The following is a 9,654-nucleotide window of genomic DNA, read 5'->3' as shown; positions in this document are numbered from 1 at the left end:
GTATTTGATTGGGCTCTTATTGGATTCCAAAATCTTAAACTAGAACATTAAAGTCCTTTCTAATACAAATGTTTGTGGACACACTAAAGCTTTCAAATAACCTAAACCTAATAATAAGAACCATAAAGGAGAAGAAAATTAATAAATTCTAGACCAGGAAAGGGAGAAAGGAAAAGAAGGAAAGAAGACTTGACTTCAAGTCAATATTCCACCTAAAACACGCCTAAGATATTTAATTCATCAAAAAACAAATGCATTTAAGCCAACATGAAACCAACAAGAAGTTTACATCACCTGAATAGAAATATGGGGATTTGTAGTATCACCTCCTTCCAAACCTTTAAATAAGTAAAATCCCCTTGAATTTTCATTATTTCAATTTAAGTCCTTTGAATTTTCATTAAAGATGAAGAGTGTCGATATTACCACAACTTTAATTCAATGTCCACCTTCACCTACTAATTACTAGTAATTGACCCGCTTGTTTATTTAAACACCCCACTTTGTATTTACCTCACTAATCAATTTGTCACCTCTTCGTGATAAACTTAATGATGGCTCTCGAAACTTTTATCATTATTCTCCAAGTTCTTCTCAATGAGTCCAACTTTGAAGCAAGCCAGACCGCCTCAAAATTTGGAGGAGCCCTCTTCTTGACACGACGCATAGTCTTTGTGAATATTTCACATTTCCCTACTATTTTGTTAATATTTGGGATGTCTCCTTGGAGATATCACGCCATCTAAAGTAGAGGGTTATACCAAAATTTTGAAGCGGGATGGACGTTTCAAACTTTTTTTTTTTCCTTTTCAATCCTCTAAAAAATTTTGTATGGAAAAATTTGATAATACCCCTACAAAATTGGCGATGCTAGGAGTATCACCCTACAAAATACAATATGAGAATTACCTCCCTTACCAAAAGTCGGTGCCATTAATTAATGAAAAGATTACAATGGATATAAAATTTTATTTAAAATGTTCAAATACCCTTCCAAAAGTAAAATTAATAAAATTCCATTAATGTTTTTTAAGAAAAAAAAATTAAAACAACTTCACTAATTAGGGTTTTGTTTGATTCATCTAATCAAATAATCATTTAGTATTTTTTCCTAATAATGCTCATTTTTTATTCATCTTCTTTGCATTTCTGTTATTAATTTATTTCCATTAAAATCTTGAAGTAATCATTTAATATTGAGCTTAAATCTATCATTTTGTGAAAAAATGATGATAAAAAAATAAATAAATAAATAAGACTAGTTTCTATAAAAATTTCTAGTTTAAAATCCCTTTTCCTAACAAAAAACAAAAATAAAAAGTTCAGATTTTTAGTTCTGTGTGGGGGTAAATTTTGAGTTTACAAGAGTGGGTATGTGAAACACTCATAACATAACATAAAAATAAAATTAATACTATCACTCTCCTATAAATTTAAAATAATTAAGTATTATCCTTCAAACTTAGAATTGAAAACTCTTAGTGCATGTCTCATTGCACAGAAAATTAAGGAGAAATTGAAGTTCTATGGAAAATGATAAATTTTCAATGTTTGACGTGTCAAAAACTCTAAATGTTTACGTGGAAAACGATTTGCCAACACCCCCGTTTTTCCTTTATTGTCGCCAAATCATTTTCTTACCCCACCTTAGAAACGATTTGCTAGCCCATGACAAATCTAACAAATTCAATATTTGTTTTATAAATAAAGTTTAAAAAAATATCAAAAGGCACACAAAAAAATAAAATTAAACAAAATCATAATTTTATTTATAAAATAAATATTCAGATGATTAAATATTAATTATTAATTATTTTTATCAAAAAACTTTTAAATTATCTAAATCAATCCATTTTTTCTGTAAATTTCTGATTGAATAATTAATTTTAAATTATATCGATATTTATTTATAAATACAGTTAGAGGGCTTTCTATTGGCACTCCAATTAAAATAATAATAATAATAAGTAAAAGTTAGGGTTCCAAAAGAAACTATCTCATTATTTGTTGCATTTGATCTCTTTTATTTTTTTTTTAGGATTTTAGCTGAGCCTAATCATAATTGAAAACATGTGCTAAAATTATTTGAACGAGTGTTATAATGTTGAGATTATAATTTGAGTTAAACCTTTATAATGTTTAAAGAACGTGTTTTAATCTTTAATTGGGGTGTGATAAATAATTTAAGAAATTGGGATGGAATAATTAAAACGTAAGGTGCTAATAGTAATTCTTTAAAAAAATTAGGGTGCCAATAAAAGTTCTCTAATAATTTAAGAAATTAGGGTGTAATAATTCAAATCTTTGCCAAAAAAAAATGATTTTATCATAATTATTATAAAAGTCCAATTAAAATAATTTTTTTTTTTTTGTGGATTTTTATGTAATTCAGGCAAAAAAAAATTAATTTTTCACAAAATTTTCTGTATTTCATCGCACGAAGTCAAAGTTGTCAAACTTTTTTTATTGAATGGTATGTATACATACGTATAATGTTCATGCAAAATGAAACTCTAGGAAAAAAAAAATTCAACATTTTCTTTCACTTAGGAAAATATAAAATAAATAAATAAGAGAATTGATAGCATAATTTTAAAACATGTCGAGTCAACATCAAACTCAATCGAGTCAATTTGCCTAAATTGCATTTAAGGGTGACTTGGGCCAAAAATTCAATGGAAAGTCAACTTGATCAAGTCAAGGAGAAAGTGTATCTATTCGGGCTAGAAACTTGACCTGTTTATTTTACTATATGTATATATATATATGGGAAATGTTCAGCACCCTAAGTTTTACCATACATTTTAACAAACGTTTTTTGTCCTACATGGGTTAGAAGTTTTGGAATGGGCTGATTTTTGGTGAGGATGATCTCTATGATTAAAATATCATCCTCCCAAAAAATCAGCCCATTCCGATATGTTTAGCCCCATGTTTACACGTTGAAAAATCGTGGACCATCCATTTTTTGTAAACCATTTTTGATGGGGTTAGAAGTTTTGGAATGAGCTGATTTTGGTGAGGATGATCTTCTCACCATAGAGATCATTCTCACCAAAAATCAGCCCATTCCAAAACTTCTAACCCATGTAAGACAAAACACGTTTGTTAAAGTGTGTGGTAAAGCTTAGGGTGCTGAACAAACATTTTGACAAACATTTTTCAAAACATGGGTTAGAGGTTTTGGAATGGGCTGATTTTTGGTGAGGATGATCTCCTAGAGATCATCCTCACCAAAAATCAGCCCATTCCAAAACTTATAGCCCCAGTTTACAAGTTGAAAAATCGTGGACCGTCCATTTTTTGTAAATCATTTTTGATGGGGTTAGAAGTTTTGGAATTGGCTGATTTTTGGTGATGATGATCTCCTCATCGTAGAGATCATCCTCACCAAAAATCAGCCCATTCCAAAACCTCTAACCCATGTTTTGAAAAATGTTTTGCCAAAATGTTTGTTGCTGAACATTTCCCTATATATATATAGGGAGCTGTTCAGCAGCCCTAAAGTTTGCCAAGCATGGCACTAAGTTTTTTTAACCATTAGATCTGATGAGATCCGACGTTTGACATTTAATTTGACAATTGTAAAGCATTTTTAACTTTTGAGCATACAAATTTAAAATTTAAAAATAAGCCCCTTGAAATTTAAAAACAAGCCTCTCTCACTCTTTTTTAACCTTCACAGCTCTCACAATCATTCTATCATGTACGCAAATACAGAGAGAGTCGAAACCCTCTCACATTCATCTTCTTTAAATGGAGAAGAGAATTCATGTTGTGGGTCGGGAAAAGATGTGTAAATCAGTGACTGAAGGTCAGAACTAAGAATGGCCTTGCAAATCAGTGATTGAAACTCCTCTCTCTCTCTGTCTCTCTCACACACACATACACACACGCACACTCCTTCCGTCAATCTTCAGTTAAATTGAATGGAATATCCTACTGTTAAAAATGACAAGAAAGAATTCTTTCTCATAACAATTAAACTAAAATAAGAATTTGAAAAAGATAGTTCATCCATTTTGAGAAAATTTTAACAAAAAAATAAAGATTTTTTTTTGTTGAGTTATTAATGGTTGTTTAGGATAAGAATCTGCTTTGATATGATATAATTACCTCTTTAAAAGTAATGAAATTTGGTTCTTTAAAGAGAATAATTGATTAAAAAAAATCAAATAAGTAGAAATTTGCAAGGACTTGTATATATTCTTGCAATTTTTGTCTATTTATCTCGTCCTCTCATTATATAAGCAAATCTCCCAATTTTCTTCCTTTTGAATGCTATTTCAATTTAATTCAGAACTCTCAAATAACAACAATTTCACAACAATACTCTTAATTTCTTCTTGATTTAGTTTTCCTTTCAAGTTTTCCCATTAAGATGTCTGGCTTATTGGAGGAAGGATTCGTCAACAACTCGTCATCTTCTTTACCTCCACCTCCTCTTATTTTCTTTATTCATTCCCATCTGAGCCTTTTCAAGAGACTCAATTTCCAATTGATGTTAAAGTTCTTCAATGTAGTGATAATGGAAACTCTGTAATTGAGAAACAAAACACATATTCATCATCCATGGTGCTTGATCTTAAGGTAAGTAATCAAGTCAATCAAAGGGAGACCACTCAGACATGTATATTGATTGATTTCTTCTCAATCCAAGGTAAATTAGTCAAATTTTGGCTTGAATTCTTGTGAGAGCAAGAAGAGGTGAAGCAAGAGAGGGGAGAGATTTCTGTAAAGAGACGAATATGAGAGGGTTTCCACTCTCGTCGTTAGTGTGCAAGACAGTGCATGTGGGAGAGATGGGGAGGTTAAAGTTAGAAAAGAGGGGTTTATTTTTAATTTTAAATTTCTTTTTCTCAAAAGTCAGAAAAACTTTACAGTTGTAAAATTAAATGTAGAACGTTGGATCTCATCAGATCTAATGGTTAAAAAAACTTGGTGCCATGCTTGGCAAACTTTAGGGCTGCCGAACCGCTCCCATATATATATATATATATGGGAGCGGTTCGGCAGCCCTAAAGTTTGCCAAGTTTGGTGCCAAACATTTTTTAAAATATGGGTTAGAAGCTTTGGAATGAGCTGATTTTTTGTGAGGATGATCTCTATGATGAGGAGATCATCCTCACCAAAAATCAGCCTATTCCAAAACTTTTAACCCCATCAAAAGTGATTTACAAAAATTGGACAGTCCACGATTCTTCAACTTGTAAATTAGGGTTAGAAATTTCAAAATGAGCTGATTTTTTATGAGGATGATCTCTTCATCGTAGAGATCATCCTCACAAAAAATCAGCCTATTCCAAAACTTCTAACCATAAAAAGTGATTTACAAAAAATGTTTGGCACCAAACTTGGCAAACTTTATGGTTGCCGAACCGCTCCCATATATATATATATATATATATATGGGTCCCGTTCAATGGCGAACTTTTTGGCAAAACATTTTTCAAAATATGAGTTAGAAGTTTTGGAATGGGCTGATTTTTGGTGAGGATGATCTATACGGTGAGGAGATCATTATCACCAAAAATCAGCCAATTCCAAAATTTCTAATCCCATCAAAAATAGTTTACAAAAAGTGGACGGTCCACGATTTTTCAACTTGTAAACATGGGTTAGAAGTTTTGGAATGGGCTGATTTTTGGTGATGATGATCTCCTCACCATAGAGATCATCCTCACCAAAAATCAGCCCATTCCAAAACTTCTAACTCATGTTTTGAAAAATGTTTTGCCAAAAAGTTAGCCATTGAACGCTACCCTATTATATATAATATTTTTGTTGATAACTAAATATATTATTTATTTGAAAATATTAAAAATGTTTTTTTAATATTTATGCATTTAATATATTTTTTAATTGAATTGTTGAAGTTGACTTGCTAGTTATTAACTTGACTCGACTCGGGGGGCATCCGAGTTGAGTCGAGTCAAGATTTAAGAGTTTTAAAACTACGGTCGTCTGTTTTTGGGTTGGGTTAGTCATGAGAAATTCACGATTCTAATAGAAGCAAAGGGGAAGGTTTCCATTCTATTTGTTTGCAATGTTATTTATGCCTATCAAAGTAGGTGAATACTTTGTAACCTTAAAGACTCATAGTTGATTTCTAGGAAAATATGTAATCAAACAACTAAAATGTTGTCTTTTCCAAGAGAATTCATTTTCCACCCATTTCCATGTGCAATCAAATAATAAAATGACCTACATGCTTTAATATTTTGCTAAACAAAATCCTTGATTTTTCTTCAAAAAATGAATCTATGATAGATGGGATTGAGGGAAACTCCGACTTCAGGTGGTGGTTTGGAAGTGAGAGAAGCATCTCATGTCTCATTTGTAGAGGATGCATGTCTTATAAGTTCTAGGAAAATAACTTCTACCCTTGTTTTGTCAATCTCAAGACTCTCTCTCTCTTTCAACCTTCGAAACTCAAGAACAAGGTACAACTTTTTAGGAAGTCGACGGGAATGGATGGTAATTTTGGGAAGGAATAAATTAAGGATTTTTGACAAGATATTGAAGATGATAAATTGAAATTGAGCTCTAATAGGTTAAGGGTATGTTTGATTGCATGGAAAGTCACTTTCCATGGAATTTGAAATCTATGGAAAATTAGTAGTGGAAAATAGGTAGGGTTGGAAAATCAAATTCCATTGTTTGATTTCACTTGGATAAAATCATGGAAAAAATATGAGAAAAAAGAAGAATAGGAGAAGGAAAAAGAAGAAGAGGAAAGGAGGGGGAGAGGAAGAAGAAGATGACAAGGAAGAGGAAAAGGGGAGGATGTGGCGGCGATGGTGGCGACGGTGGCTGCGGCGACGGCGACGGTAACGGTGGCGACAACGGAGGTAAGTGAGGAAGATGGGGGGAAAACGTGGTGGTGGTGGTGGTGCCAAAGGAGGTGAGTGATGGAGAAGAAGGAGAAGAAGAAGAAGAGAGAGAGAGAGAGAGAGAGAGAGAGAGAGAGAGTGGTCGGAGACGGAGCCGACAGTGACGGTGACGGTGACAGCGATGGAGATGACGACGGTGGCGACGGAGATGACGACGGCGGCGACGATGAGGTTAGTGTAATGGTGGTGGTGGTGGTGGTGGTGGTAGTGGTGGTAGTGGTGGTGGTAGGGAAGAATTGAGGATGGAAAATATTGGTGGATTTCATTTTCCTAGCCATATGGGTGGGAAAGTGAAATCCATGATTTAGTGGACTTTTGGAATGGGGTGGAAAATGAATTTCCATTTCCATGTGCAATCAAACACTTGAAAAATGTCATTTTCCATGGAAATTGATTTTCCACCCTATTTTCCATGTGCAATCAAACATACCCTAAATAAAAATTACATAAAAAGTTAAAGACTGGCTTTTGGGAGAAAAATCAGGGTTAAGTCATTTCATTTCATCCAAATTTTGGATTTGTCTTGCCATAAACATAGGCTTATTTATTATTATTATTATTTTTATTTTAGTTTTAAGATGTGTAATTTTAATGAAAAGAAAAAGGTGGAAGTCAAGAAGACCTTTGACCGCAGATTCTGGAGGCCACTATTAGATTATAAGGTTATGAAGCATTATAAAAAGAGTTACTATGATTCACCACATGGTATTTTCTTATATTAATTAATTATAAAAATCCTTATAGGGTTTATATAGAAAGTAGTAGAAGCCATTACAAACTGTAAGATTAATTGGTTAGAGACACTAATAAGGAATTCCTTTTACTACTTTCAATATAAAGCTGTACATATTGCATTACAACTTATTATAATGTAATTCTAACAACTACTATCTTACATGTTCTCTCATTACAGACTATCTCCAAAAAATTCATTCAAGATAGCTTGACACATATCAAGAAAATGTAGTTAGTTAATATTGCACAAACAATCTCTTTGCAAGAGAATGTCAGCCCTTACTTGAGAGGATCACGCTAAAGATTAGAAACTAGAAAGCCTAGTTTCTGTCTTATGCTGGTAGAATCGAACTCATTAAGTCTATCCTTAACGTAATTCATGTGTATTAGAGTTCATGCTTTGTGTTGTTTGTCAAAGACACCAAAATCATCAAAGGAATTTGTTTCGGATTCATTTGGTTAGGCCATCAACTAACTGATAAGAGATGCTGGATTAGTTGGAAGGAAATGCGCAAGCCATGTAATGAATGAGGCTTGGGTCTTAGCAACGTCAGATTATGAAACCAAGCAACAATTATTAGGTACCCATAGATGGTAGCTTCTGATGTGGCACTCTTGGATGCAACGGGTTAAGTCGAACCTCATAAAGAGTAAGAACTTTTGGACTATGGCTTATACTATGAGGCTTCTCGGAGTTGGCAAAAAATATTGAAAGCAATAGGAGTTGTCGTGAAGAATGTCCTTCACCTCATTGGGGATGGAAGGAAAATAAAACTTTAGGATGATCCATGGCATTCTCTAAGTATCTTAAAATAGGAATTCAGTGAGGAGATAAGGCTAGGCTCTAAGGTGGGCACTAACACGCTTGTAGAGATGATTTTATCCAATAGAACATGACTAGTCCTTGCCAAGAGGGGTTGAGGCTTCTATGCAAAGAATGATCCAAGAGCTGCTCGGAGTTCATGTTCACCATAAAAGAGAAGATGGAGTGGTTCGGAAAGAGAATGCCAATGGGATCTTCATTGCTGAATTTATTGTGAAGGGCTTCACATTGTTGGTTCTTGGGCTCCTTGGAGTTTGATAGTTTGGAACAAGCATAAGATCCTTCGTCAAAGCTTCATCACTTGGCTTGCCTTGAAGGGCTGAATAAAAACCTTGAAAAAACTCAAGGATTGGAAGGTTCTCACTGATGCCAATTATTGGTTTTGTAGACAAGGGGAGGAGGACACAAATCACCTATTCATGGGATGTCCTTATGTTACAAAAGTTTGGAGACTAATCTTAAAAAATTGCCCCATGAAAAGCTTTAGGCTCATGAAAAGACGAAGTTAAATGGATTCAAGTTCACTTTAAGGGGAAATCCATCATCTACTTCATGAAAAAAGTGTTTTCTTCTTCTTTATCTATCGCATATAGAGAGAGGGGGCTCTAGGATTTATCATTCCAAATTCAATAGTGTTGAATCCACTTTCCATATTATACAAGTCAACATCCACATCGAGCTTTCTTTTTTGTAGGATGAAGTAGAAGAGTCAAGCTTTAACAAATAGGTCCTAGCTTCTTGGAACCTCAATGCCTTCTTTGTTAATCTTGTGTGGAAATACTATAAGTGACATGGTCATTTTGGGTACTAGGTTCTGAACTCAAATGGCTCATTTTCTAGTTCGATGAGTGATTATGAAGCTTTGACCAGGGACCATAATGGGGAGGTTATTCTAGCTGTAACTGGGTGCCCTGTTCCTATTTTGATTATTTATTATGAGCTTAAAGGCATTCAAGTTTGTAATGTCTTGATCATTTATTACACATCTCGAGGTAAATAATTGTTCTATATTATGCGTATCTTGAGAAATTTAATTAATATCAGAATTTATCTTATAGAAGGATTTAAGAGAATACCTTTAGAACATTTAGAAAGTCTAATTTAGATTATAAATATATAAAAATTGGAGTTCAAACGAAAATATAGGATATACCTCGTTAAGTGTGCAAATAACCTATCAAAATATAAGCTTTTTATATAAAT

This window comes from Akebia trifoliata, chromosome 10, assembly GCF_017979445.1.
Source record: "Akebia trifoliata isolate Shusen 1 chromosome 10, ASM1797944v1, whole genome shotgun sequence".
Taxonomy (NCBI): domain Eukaryota; kingdom Viridiplantae; phylum Streptophyta; class Magnoliopsida; order Ranunculales; family Lardizabalaceae; genus Akebia; species Akebia trifoliata.
The sequence above is the reverse complement of the archived record's forward strand: the minus strand, read 5'-3'. Positions refer to the sequence as shown.